This window comes from Theropithecus gelada, chromosome 5 (genome assembly GCF_003255815.1).
Source record: "Theropithecus gelada isolate Dixy chromosome 5, Tgel_1.0, whole genome shotgun sequence".
NCBI classification, from domain to species: Eukaryota; Metazoa; Chordata; class Mammalia; order Primates; family Cercopithecidae; genus Theropithecus; species Theropithecus gelada.
The window spans coordinates 58,658,872-58,673,121 of record NC_037672.1 but is presented as its reverse complement, the minus strand read 5'-3'; the positions used below and the strand labels follow the sequence as shown (position 1 = coordinate 58,673,121).

The window sequence follows — 14,250 nt, the reverse complement described above, 5'->3', positions numbered from 1 at the left end:
CTCAAACAACTCAATAGCAAAAACAAAATAAAACAAAAATACCCTCAAATAATCCCGTTAAAAAGTGGGCATAGGATCTGAATGGACACTTCTCAAAAGGAGACATCCAAACTGGGCACAGTGACTCACACCTATAATCCCAGCACTTTGGGAGGCCAAGGCAGGAAGACTACTTGGGCCCAGGAGTTCAAGACCAGCCTGGGCAACATAGTGAGACCCTGTCTCTATCCAAAAAAAAAAAAAAAAAAAGGCATGGTGGCATGTGCCTGTGGTCCCAGCTATTTAGGAGGATGAGGTGGGAAGATCACTTGAGGTGGTACATGCCTATGGTCCCAGCTACTTAGGAGGCTAACCCTGGGAGATCAAGCCTGCAGTGAGCCGTGATCATGCCACTGCACTCCAGCCTGGGTGACAGAGTGAGACCCTGTCTCAAAAAAAAAGAAGACATACAAATGGTCAACAGGTATTTGAAAAAAAATATTGAACATCACTAATCATCAGGGAAATGCAAATCAAAGCCATGAGATAACATCTCACCCCAATTAGAATGGCTATTATAAAAAAGAAAAAAAAATGCTGGTGAGGATGTGGAGAAAAGGAAACTCATACGCTGTTAGTGAGAAGATAATTTATTACTGCCATTATGTAAAACAGTATGGTTTCTCAAAAAACTAAAACTGGAACTACTATTCAATGCAGCAATCCAAATACTGGGTATCCAAAGGAAAGGAAATCAGTATATACAAGGGATATCTGTACCCTTGTTTTTTTGCATCATTATTCACAATAGCCAAGATATGGAATCAACCTCACTATCCATCAATGGATAAATGGATAAGGAAAATGTGGTGTATACATATATACAATGAAATACTCTCTGGTCACAAAAAAAAAAAAAAAAGAAAGAAATCCCATCATCCACAGCAAAATGAATAGAACTGAAGGTCATTATGTTAAATAAAATATGCCAAACACAGAAAGACAAATATCACATATTCTCATTCATATGTGGGAATAAAAATGGTGATCTCATGAAGGTAGAGAGTAGAATGACAGTTACTGAAGGCTGGGAAGGGTAGTGGGTAGGGAGATGAAGAGAAGTTGGTTAATGGGTACAAACATACAGCTAGACAGAAGGAATAAGTTCTAGTATTTGACAGCAGAGTAAAGTTACTATAGTTAACAATAATTTATCGTATATTTCAAAATATCCAGAAGAGAATATTTGTAATATTCCCAACACAAAGAAATGATAAATGTTTGAAGTGATGGATATCCTAATACTCTGATTTGATCATTATACATTGTATGCATGTATCAAAATATCAGTCATTTGTATAATTATTATGTATCAATGACAACATTCCTGAAATCCTAAAAAAAAAAGTCCTTTAAAGAACCAGTGAGGGTAAAGGATAAGACCAAGGTCCGGCTCAAGCAACAGAAGATAGTTACAGAATTATTGTGCACTTTCTGGAGAACAAGCCATGTTGCTCCTAAGAGGGAAAAGAGATGGAAAAGGAGGGAAGAGAAAAAGTTGGATAAGAAGAAGAGAAGCAAGCAAGAGGATAGACTGCAGGGCCAGTATGGTGGCTATGGTCTGAATGTGTGCCCCAAAATCATACGTTGAAACTTAGTCACCAATATATAATATCAAGGGGTGTGTTCTTCGGGAGGTGATTAAGTCATGAGGGCTCCTTGCATGTGAATGGGATTTACGCCTTATAAAAAAGGCTTCACACAGTATTTGCCCTTTTTGCCCTTCTGCCTTCCACCATGTGAAGACACAGTATTCAAGGCTCCATCTTGGAAGCTGAGACCGAACCCTCATTAGACACAGAACCTGCTGGTGCTTTGATCTTGGACTTCTCAGTCTCCAGAGCTGTCAGAATTGAATGCATGTTGTTATAAATTACCCAGTCTCAGGTGTTTTGTTAGCAGCAGGAACAGACTAGGACACCAGCCCCCACTATTTATGAGTTTTGGCCTGTTCATACTGGCTCAAGAGAGCCAACCGGGTCAATTCCACGTTCAATGACATCACGTGGATAGTGCAAAATCACCGATGGGTATTTATATTGTGTAAACTGGCACATGCTATAAATCAGGGCTCACCAATGCCATCTTTCCTCTGGGAGCCTGTTTCCTTGAACACCTCTAGGTCTGGGGCAAGAAGCCAACATAACATTGGTCTGAATATTTATTTATTTATTTTGAGACAGAGTCTTGCTTTGGACCTAGAAGCCAACATAACATTGGTCTGAATATTTATTTATTTTGAGACAGATTTTTGCTTTGTCACCAAGGTTTGAATGCAGTGGCGCGATCTTGGCTCACTACGACCTCTGCCTCCTGGTTTCAAGTGATTCTCCTGCCTCAGCCTCCCGAGTAGCTGAGATTACAGGTGCCCACCACCATGCCCAGCTAATTTTTTTTTTTTTTTGTATTTTTAGTAGAGACAGGGTTTCACCATGTTGGCCAGGCTGGTCTCCTGACTTTAAGTGACTTGTCTGCCTCGGCCTCCCAAAGTGCTGGGATTACAAGTGTGAGCCACCGTGCCCAGCCAGATCTAAATATTTGTAACAAGCTGTTAAAATATGTTCTACCCTCACATCTTGACAAATATACTTTTATAATGATCTGGAAGGGCAGGTTCTTATTTTGAATTCTCAGACTCCTTGGGGTCTCCAGATTATGGAGCTAGCTGGCTCCCTGGCTCCCCATCCCTGGTCTGAGGGCAGTTCCTCTGTTATTTCTACCTATGCCCCATCCTACACCACAAAGGGCTTTGTGGACACATGTGTGGACACCTGATGCTGCACAGCTAAGGTGTAACCACACCCACTTCATAAAATGTGTGTCCCCTGGGCATCCTTAGCCTCTAGGGTTGTGTACTCCAGCTGTGCAGTCTGCCCTTAGGAGGACTTAATCAGGAAAGAGGCTGTACTGGCCCTGTAAATAGGCTCCAAGTGGTTTGGGCAGATAATTCTGTGGTCTAAGGCACCCAGACATAGATGAATAGTATGCCATTGTATAGACCACTTTGGGTAATACGGACATTTTAACAACTTTAATCCTTCTAGTCCATGAGCATGAGCTATCTTTCCAATTATTTGTGTCTTCTTCTATTTTTCTAATGATTTTTTAATAGTTTTCAGTGTATTGATTTTTGTGTGTTGATTTTGGATCCTACAACTTTACTATATTTGTTTATCTTAACAGATTTTGGGGGGAGTCTCTGGGGTTTTCTATATATAAGGACATGTTATCTGCAAACAGGTGTAACTTAACTTCTCCCTTTCCTATTTGGGGGATGTCTTTTATTTCTTTCTCTTGCTTAATTGCTGTAGCTAGGATTTCCAATACTATATGTTGAATATAGGTGGCAAGAATGGACATCTTTGTGTTGTTCTGATCTTAGAAGAAAGGCTTTCCATTTTCACTGTAGTGTAAAATATTAGCTGTGAACAAAGTCCACATTTTAAAACACCTGTTAGATTCTTACTGGGAGATGCTGAAGGCCTCTACATATAAGAGATAGGGTAGGGCTTTGTGTTGCTGTTCCCTCCAAACTCACTAAATGTTGGCATGTTACCCTAGTATCCAGCCCTAGATGGAATTCTGCTACCTCTGTCATCATTAGCAAGCAGGCATCCTCTTCTTACAAGCTCAGCTCAGTTCCTTAGGCACTGTATCAGTTGAGATAAGGAAAAGCTGCTGTAATAATAACACAGCGGTTTAAAGCAAGAGACCGAGGTGAATGTTCCAAGGTGGCAGGTGGTCTGCTTCATGAGCCACTCAGGGGCTCAGGTTCCTTCCAGCATGATTCTGCACTACTGGCTGGGCCTTTGGTTGTCTGCATAGTAAAGTTCTAGCCAACCAAATGGCAGGAAGGGAACAAGAAGGGAATATGCCTCAGAAGAGGCATATTCATGTTCTTAAGGTGTAGGCCCAGAAATCTAGGTATACATTCTTCTATTCACATGCCATCGGGTGAAACTTAGCCACATGACCACAGCTATCTCTTAGGTGAGCTGGATGGGTGGGGTAGCCAAGCCCCTAGGAAGAAGAGGAGAATGGACTATCTGGTAGAAAGCCGGTTGTCTCTACCATTGGCACACTGCCAAGTATCTTGCAGGAAAGAATTAATCAAGGCAGATGCAATAATATTCTAGAGGCAAGTTAAGCTCACTTACTATTCAGAATAGGTACGAGAATCTTCAGGTCCAAATCAGAGTCTAAGCCACGAAGACCACTCTGAAAGATATAGATAGGCAGCTGGGCTCATAAATTTTATGCTCTCCTATACATATAAGGACACAAATTCTTCTACAGTATTGCTAATTAATCCACATATTTTATTTTATTTTAATTAATTAATTTATTTTTATACGGAGTCTCGCTCTGTCACCCAGGCTGGAGTGCAGTGGTACGATCTCGGCTCACTGCAACCTCTGCCTCCCGGGTTCATGCCGTTCTCCTGTCTCAGCCTCCTGAGTAGCTGGGACTACAGGCGCCTGCCACCACGCCCGGCTAGTTTTTTGTATTTTTTAGTAAAGATTGGGTTTCACCATGTTAGCCAGGATGGTCTCAATCTCCTGACCTCGTGATTCGTTCACCTTGGCCTCCTAAAGTGCTGGGATTACAAGCGTGAGCCGCTACGCCCGGCCTCACACATTTTATTTTTTAAATTTAAGTTTATTTTATTTTTCTAGACATGGGATCTTGCTATGTTGCCCAGGCAGGATTCAAACTTCTGGGCTTGGCTGGGCATGGTAGTTCATTCTTATAATCACAATGTTTTGGGAAGCCAAGGCAGGAGGATTGCTTGAGGCCAGGAGTTTGAGACCAGCCTGGGCAACATAGCAAGACACTATCTCTACAAAACAAAAACAAAAACAAACAGACAAAAACCTCCTGCACTCAAAGAATCCTCCCACCTCAGCCTTCTAAGTAGTATCATACACACACATGCCACTGTGCCTGGCTAATCCCCATATTTTAAACACCACACATTTTGCCAACTAAAAACTATTTCTATCATTTAAAAAGTATATTAACAACTCGTACATTGAGATAGCAATAGTCAAACCACTTGCAATAGGTCCTCTGGAATGTGGAGACCTGAGAAAAACATTTCAAGGCCAGGCACGGTGGCTCACGCCTGTAATCCCAGCACTTTGGGAGGCCGAGACGGGCGGATCACGAGGTCAGGAGATCGAGACCATCCTGGCTAACACAGTGAAACACCATCTCTACTAAAAAAAAATACAAAGAACTAGCCAGGCGTGGTGGCGGGCGCCTGTAGTCCCAGCTATTCGGGAGGCTGAGGCAGGAGAATGGCACGAACCTGGGAGGCGGAGCTTGCAGTGAGCTGAGATCATGCCACTGCACTTCAGCCTGGGCGACAGAGCGAGACTCTGTCTCAAAAAAAAAAAAAAATTCAAACCTGTCCTGGAGAGTATATTCCTGATTAGGGCACTTTAAATGCTAAATTCCTATTTCTAGATTAAAAGTAACAAGCATGCATATATATCATATTATCTAGGCCCTTTATGCATATTGGAAACATTCATACCACACACACACTCACATACACATGCACACACACAAACACATGTGTGTGCGCGCACACACACACACATGCACACAGGAAATACAGAAAACTATGCACCAAAATAGAGATGATTATTACTAGGTAGGGTCTATTTTGTGCAGGTATCAACATATAAATATTCCCAGAGGAATTTCATAATTCACGATTTCGTGAAGACAACAAAAGAAGTAAAGAATGACTGCATCTATTCTGAACTTTATGCAATTCTGAAGTCCTGATGTCAGTCGCTACTTCTTCCTTTCTAAGGCACTGATGGTAACAATTAACTTCTGTGGTCAGGGGACTGTTTCCAGGATGGCCTGGATCCTATTTTTGCCACCACATACTGCTCTCACACCACACTGTTTGAGAGGTCTACTTCCTGCATCTGGGCCCTTGTTATAAATGAAAGTAGTTCTTCTTTGCTTTGGTCCTGGATCAAAAGATAACCCTCAACTACTGAGTCTTTAGCAATTCCTTCGCATCTGATTGCAGATGCAATTGAAAATTGCAATATAACTGCAGTTGCCTTGCCTGTGAAAAGGCAATATAACTGATGGTTGAAAGCAAAGATTCTTTCAGTTCCCTCATCTGAATAATGATTGGCAGATGTAGAGTGCTTCGGACAGCACCTGGCACATAGTAAGTAGCACTCTGTGGGTGCCGGCTGTTATCATTTCCCTATCATCTGTTTCCCCTGACAGACCTTAGATAGTGGGACTTTGAATCTTCTTCACTTTATTTTATTGTTTTAATTAATTAATTAATTAATTATTTTTAAAAGACAGAATCTTACTCTGTTGTCCAGGTTGGAGTATAATGAGGCAATCATAGCTCACTGTAATCTCAAACACCTGAGCTCAAGTGAGCTTCCTGCCTCAGTCTCCCAAGTAGCTAGGACTACAGGCAGGCATCACCTCACCCAGCTAATTTTTAAATTTTTGTAGAGATGAGGTCTTGCCATGTTGTCCAGGTTGGTCTTGAACCCCTGGCCTCAAGGGATCATCCTGCCTTGGCCTCCCAAACCTCTGGCATTACAAGTGTGAGCCACTGTGCCTGGCCTCCACTTTATTTTAAGAAGGAAACTACAGGTAAATACTCTTACACTTTATCACTCTTGACACTACCCTTCCATGAGTTAACTGCAGGAACAGGGTCAGATGGCTGCTGGGGTTGTTTTGAAACTTGACATGATTAAGCCTGTGATGCCAGTATAAAAAAAAATTACTTTTCTCTTGGCCTTTATCTGTCGTCTGTCTTTTAGACATTTAATTATCAGTCTTCCTACATGAAGGAATAAATGGGGTTAAAAACAAAAAAAAGAGTTTTTCCCGTTCCAAGATGGCCAAATAGGAATAGCTCTGGTCTGCAGCTCACAGTGTGATTGACGCAGAAGACAGGTGATTTCTGCATTTCCAACTGAGCCTCCACTGGTGATACTCAGGCAAACAGGGTCTGGAGTGGACCTCCAGCAAACTCCAACAGACCTGCAGCTGAGGGACCTGACTGTTAGAAGGAAAACTAGCAAACAGAAAGGAATAGCATCAACATCGACAAAAAGGACATCCACACCAAAACCCCATCTGTAGGTCACCAACATCAAAGACCAAAGGTAGATAAAACCACAAAGATGGGAGAAACCAGAGCAGAAAAGCTGAAAATTCTAAAAACCAGAGCACTTCTCCTCCAAAGGACTGCAGCTCCTTGCCAACAATGGAACAAAGCAGGACAGAGAATGACTTTGACTAGTTGACAGAAGTAGGCTTCAGAAGGTCGGTAATAACAAACTTCTCTGAGCTAAAAGAGGATGTTTGAACTCATCACAAGGAAGGTAAAAACCTTGAAAAAAGATTAGACGAATGACTAACTAGAATAAACAGTGTAGAGAAGACCTTAAATGACTTGATGGAGCTGAACACCATGGCACGAGAACTACGTGACACATGCACAAGCTTCAGTAACCAATTCAATCAAGTGGAAGAAAGGGTATCAGTGATTGAAGTTCAAATTAATGAAATAAAGTGACGAAGTTTAGAGAAAAAAGAGCAAAAAGAAATGAACAAAGCCTCCAAGAAATATGGGACTATGTGAAAAGACCAAAGTAAAGTTTGATTGGTGTACCTGAAAGTGACAGGGAGAATGGAACCAAGTTGGAACACGCTCTTCAGGATATTATCCAGGAGAACTTCCCCAACCTAACAAGGCAGGCCAATATTCAAATTTAGGAAATACAGAGAACACCACAAAGATACTCCTCAAGAAGAGCAACCCCAAGACACATAATTGTCAGATTCACCAAGGTTGAAATGAAGGAAAAAATGTTAAGGGCAGCCAGAGAGAAAGGTTGGGTTAACCACAAAGGGAAGCCCATCAGACTAACAGCAGATCTCTTGGCAGAAACTCTACAAGCCAGAAGAGTGGGGGCCAATATTCAATATTCTTAAAGAAAAGGATTTTCAACCAAGAATTTCATATCCAGCCAAACTAAGTTTCATAAGTGAAGGAGAAATAAAATCCTTTACAGACAAGCAAACACTGAGAGATTTTGTCACCACCAGGCCTGCCTTACAAGAGCTCCTGAAGGAAGCACTAAATGTGGAAAGGAACAACCAGTACCAGCCACTGCAAAAACATGCCAAATTGTAAAGACCATCAATGCTAGGAAGAAACTGTATCAACAAACAGGCAAAATAACCAGCTAACATCAAAATGACAGGATCAAATTCACACATAACAATATTAACCTTAAATGTAAATGGGCTACAGGCTCCAATTAAAAGACACAGACTGGCAAATTGGATGAAGAGTCAAGACCCATCAGTATGCTGTATTCAGGAGACCCATCTCATGTGCAGAGACACACATAGGCTCAAAATAAAGGGATGGAGGAAGATCTACCAAGCAAACGGAAAACAAAATGAAACAAAAAGGCAGGGGTTGCAATCCTAGTCTCTGATAAAACAGACTTTAAACCAACAAAGATCAAACAAGACAAAGAAGGCCATTACATAATGGTAAAGGGATCAATTCAACAAGAAGAGCTAACTTTCCTAAATATATATATGCACCCAATACAGGAGTACCCAGATTCATAAAGCAAGTCCTTAGAGACCTACAAAGAGACTTAGACTCCCACACAATAATAATGGGAGACTTTAACACCCAACTGCCAATATTAGACAGATCTATGAGACAAAAAGTTAACAAGGATATCCAGGACTTGAACTCAGCTCTGTACCAAGCAGACCTAATAGATATTCAGGGATTTTCAATATCTCCACCCCAAATCAACAGAATATACATTCTTCTTAGCACCACATTGCACGTATTCCAAAATTGATCACATAGTTGGAAGTAAAGCACTCCTCAGCAAATGTAAAAGAACAGAAATCACAACAAAGTTTCTCTCAGTCCACAGTGCAATCAAATTAGAACTCACAATTAAGAAACTCAAAACTACTCAACTACATGGAAACTGAACAACCTGCTCCTTAATGACTACATAACGAAATGAAGGCAGAAATAAAGATGTTCTTTGAAACCAATGAGAACAAAGACACAACATACCAGAATCTCTGGGACACATTTAAAGCAGTGTGTAGAGGGAAATTTATAGCCCTAAAATGCCCACAAGAGAAAGCAGGAAAGATCTAAAATCAACACGTTAACATCACAATTAAAAGAACTAGTGAAGCAAGAGCAAACAAATTCAAAAGCTAGCAGAAGGCAAGAAATAACTAAGATCAGAGCAGAACTGAAGGAGACAGAGACACAAAAACCCTTAAAAAAATCAATGAATCCAGGAGCTGGTTTTTAGAAAAGATCAACAAAATTAATAGACCGCTAGCAAGACTAATAAAGATGAAAAGAGAGAAGAATCAAATAGATGCAATAAAAAATGAGAAAGGGGATATCACCACCGATCCCACAGAGATACAAACTACCATCAGAGAATACTATAAACACCTCTATGCAAATAAACTAGAAAATCTAGAAGAAATGGATAAATTCCTGGATGCATACACCCTCCCAAGGCTAAACCAGGAAGAAGTTGAATCTCTGAATAGAGTAATAACAGGCTCTGAAATTGAGGCAATAATTAATAGCCTACCAACCAAAAAAAGTCCAGGACCAGAAGGATTCACAGCCGAATTCTACCAGAGGTACAAAGAGGAGCTGGTACCATTCCTTCTGAAACTATTCCAATCGATAGAAAAAGAGGAAATCCTCCCTAATTCATTTTATGAGTCCAGCATCATCCTGATACCAAAGTCTGGCAGAGACACAACAAAAAAGAGAATTTTAGACCAATATTCCTGATGAACATCAATGAGAAAATCCCTCAATAAAAGACTTGCGAACTGAATCCAGCAGCACATCAAAAAGCTTACCCACCACAACAAGTTGGCTTTATCCCTGGGATGCAAGGCTGGTTCAACATATGCAGATCAATAAATGTAATCCATCACATAAACAGAACCAATGACAAAAACCACATGATTATCTCAATAGATACAGAAAAGCCTTCCACAAAATTCAACAGCCCTTCATGCTAAAAACTCTCAATAAACTAGGTATTGATGGAAGGTATCTCAAAATAATAAGAGCTATTTATGACAAACCCACAGCCAATATCATACTGTATAGGCAAAAACTGGAAGCATTCCCTTTGAAAACTAGCAGAAGACAGGGATATCCTCTTTCACCACTCCTATTCAACATAGTGTTGGAAGTTCTGGCCAGGGCAACAGGCAGGAGAAAGAAATAAAAGGTATTCAATTAGGAAACGGGGAAGTCAAATTGTCCCTGTTTGCAGATGACATGATTGTATATTTAGAAAACCCCATTGTCTCAGCCCAAAATCTCCTTAAGCTGATAAGCAACTTGAGCAAAGTCTCAGGATACAAAATCAATGTGCAAAAATCACAAGCATTCCTATACACCAATAACAGACAAACAGAGCCAAATCATGAGTGAACTCCCATTCACAATTGCTACAAAGAGAATAATATTCCTAGGAATCCAACTTACAAGGGATGTGAAGCACCTCTTCAAGGAGAACTACAAGCCACTGCTCAATGAAATAAAGGAGGACACAAACAAATGGAAAAACATTCCATGCTCATGGATAGGAAGAATCAATATTGTGAAAATGGCCATACTACCCAAGGTAATTTATAGATTCAATGCCATCTCCATCAAGCTACCAATGACTTTCTTCACAGAATTGGAAATAAAACAACTTTAAAGTTCATATGGAACCAAAAAAGAGCCCTCATTGCCAAGACAATCCTAAGCAAAAAGAACAAAGCTGGAGGCATCACGCTACCTGACTTCAAACTATACTACAAGGCTATGGTAACCAAAACAGCATGGTACTGGTAGCAAAACAGAGATATAGACCAATGGAACAGAAGAGAGGCCTCAGAAATAACACCACACATCTGCAACCATCTGATCTTTGACAAACCTGACAAAAACAAGAAATGGGGAAAGAGTTCCCTATTTAACAAATGGTGCTGGGAAAACTGGCTAGCCATATGTAGAAAGCTGACACTGGATCCCTTCCTTACACCTTATATAAAAATTTATTCAAGATGGATTAAAGACTTAAATGTTAGACCTAAAACCATAAAAACCCTAGAAGAAAACCTAGGCAATACCATTCAGGACATAGACATGGGCAAGGACTTCATGACTAAAATACCAAAAGCAATGGCAACAAAAGCCAAAATAGACAAATGGGATCTAATTCAACTAAAAAGCTTCTGCACAGCAAAAGAAACTACCATCAGAGTGAACAGGCAACCTACACAACGGGAGAAAATTTTTGCAATCTATCCATCTGACAAAGGGCTAATATCCAGAATCTACAAAGAACTTACACAAATTTACAAGAAAATAAAACAAACAATTCCATCAAAAAGTGGGCAAAGGATATGAACAGATACTTCTCAAAAGAAGACATTTATGCAGCCAACAGACACATGAAAAAATGCTCATCATCACTGGCCATCAGAGAAATGCAAATCAAAACCACAATGAGATACCATCTTATACCAGTTAGAATGGTGATCATTAAAAAGTCAGAAACAACAGATGCTGGAGAGGATGTGGAGAAATGGAAATCCTTTTTTTTTTTTTTTGAGACGGAGTCTCACTCTGTCGCCCAGGCTGGGGTGCAGTGGCCGGATCTCAGCTCACTGCAAGCTCCGCCTCCCGGGTTCACGCCATTCTCCTGCCTCAGCCTCCCGAGTAGCTGGGACTACAGGCGCCTGCCACCTCGCCCGGCTAGTTTTTTGTATTTTTTAGTAGAGACGGGGTTTCACCATGTTAGCCAGGATGGTCTCGATCTCCTGACCTCGTGATCCACCCATCTCGGCCTCCCAAAGTGCTGGGATTACAGGCTTGAGCCACCGCGCCCGGCCAGAAATGGAAATACTTTTACACTGTTGGTGGGAGTGTAAACTAGTTCAACTATTGTGGAAGACAGTGTGGCGATTCCTCAAGGATCTAGAACTAGAAATACCATTTGACCCAGCCATCCCATTACTGGGTATATACCCAAAGGATTATAAATCATGCTAATATAAAGACACATGCACAAGTATATTTATTATGGCACTATTCACAATAGCAAAGACTTGGAACCAACCCAAATGTCCATCAACAATAGACTGGATTAAGAAAATGTGGCACATATATACCATGGAATACTATGCAGCCATAAAAAATGATGAGTTCGTGTCCTTTGCAGGGACATGGATAAAGCTGGAAACCATCATTCTGAGCAAACTATCACAAGGACAGAAAACCAAACACCACATGTTCTCACTCATAGGTGGGAACTGAACAATGAGAACACTTGGACACAAGGTGAGGAACATCACACACCGTGCCCTGTCGTGGGTTGGGGGCCTGGGGGAGGGATAGCATTAGGAGAAATACCTAATGTAAATGACTGGTTAATGGGTGCAGTAAATCAACATGGCACATGTATACCTATGTAACAAACCTGCACGTTGTGCACATGTACCCTAGAACTTCAAGTATAATTAAAAAAAAAAAAAAAGAGAACGCAATAATTTTTTTTAAAGAAAAAAGCGCTCTGTGGGCAGTATTTGAAAGAAAGTCTAGAAGAGAGTTCCTCACCTCCTGTGCATTAAGTTTTTCTATATACTTACCTGTTCCCTTTAATAACTGTAGTTTTTGCTGGTGTTTAAATATACTAAGAACTACATCTCCCAGCGTGTGTGGCAGAGTCGTGGCCTCTGTGCACCGTCTGCACCCGTCAGAGGCGACAATGCAGTGGGCTGTGAGCACAGTGGCCCATCGGGGTTTTCTCCTGCAGGCATTCCCTCCTGTCTTGTGTCATCCGCTTAGTTGTGCACAGACCAAGATACATGGTGGCGACCCGGTGAAGCTGACGCAGAGTCTAGTGGTTGGAGACATTGCCGAGCTAAGGCCAAACCAGAGGACACTGTTGCTGTTTACCGATGACTTGATTGTGACCAGCACTTCTAAGGGGCATCTATATGTGATGTCCAACACTGGCTGCTGGGAAAAAGACTTGGCCTTCATGCAGGTCAAGGTCAGAGAACTTCAGAGGCAGGGCAGAGATGTGGGCCTGGAGGTGGTGGATACTGCCCTGCTAGCCCTGCAAGGGCCCCCTGTGGCTCAGGTGCTATAGGCCGGCGTGGCAGCTGACCTGAGGAAACTGCCTTCATGACTAGTGCTGTGATGGAGCTGTTTGACATGTCTGGCCTTACCCACCTTACCCACTGTGGCTGCACAGGAGAGAACGGCATGGACATCTTGGTGCCAGCAGTGGGGGCAGTTCACCCGGCATCAGCTCTTCTGAAAAACCCAGAGGCGAAGCTGGCAGTGCTGGCAGCTTGTGCCTGGAGGCGGGCCTCTGGCTGTATGGGAGTGACACTGATGAACACACTACCCCTGTGGAGGGCAGCCTCAGTTGGACATTGGGGAAGCGCCACCGAGCTGCTCTTGACTTCCCTGGAGCCAAGGTCACTGGTCCCCAGCTGAAGGGGAAGTGCAGTGGAGACGTGTGGGGTTGATGTGTGAGGGGGCCCTGATGCAGGCACACAGTCCCACCTGAGCATTGAGGGTCCATGACTGGTACTGTGACCAGTGGCTGTCCCTTGCCCAACCTGAAGAAGAATGTGGCAATGGGTTACATGCCCTGCCAGTGGTCAGCCAGGGACAATGCTGCTGGTAGAGGTGCGGCAGAAGCAGCAGATGGGCGCAGTCAGCAAGATGCCCTTTGCACCCACGAACCGCTCTACCCTCAGGTGAGGATGGCTCAGGGCAGGGCCACCCCCTCCAGAAGTCTTGCCCTAGAGGGCATCCTACAAGGGCTTTCGCAGGAAGCTGAGGCAGAACTCACTGGGGGTGGGCAGCTAAGGGGGAGGTTGGTTCTAGTTGTCTGGTTGGGGGGGCCATACCACCTACTCTCCCCACCCAACCCATGCCACTCCAGCTCCAGGACCCCATTTCTGAGTGACAGACCAGCCCATTCAATGTCTTCTTTCGGTCCATGATCCCACTGACCTACTCTAGCCTGATGGAGGGAAATGAGAAGCTCTGGTTCTGCCATCTCTCCCACTCTGCCAGGTGCCGGCTGTGGAACAAAGGCT

General features: G+C 42.5%; 1 pseudogene; it reads left to right on the top strand.

Annotated features, from left to right (window-relative positions):
• The first annotated feature begins 12,899 nt into the window (after positions 1 to 12,899).
• Positions 12,900 to 13,909, top strand: LOC112625292 (annotated as a pseudogene).
• Positions 13,910 to 14,250: the final 341 nt, after the last annotated feature.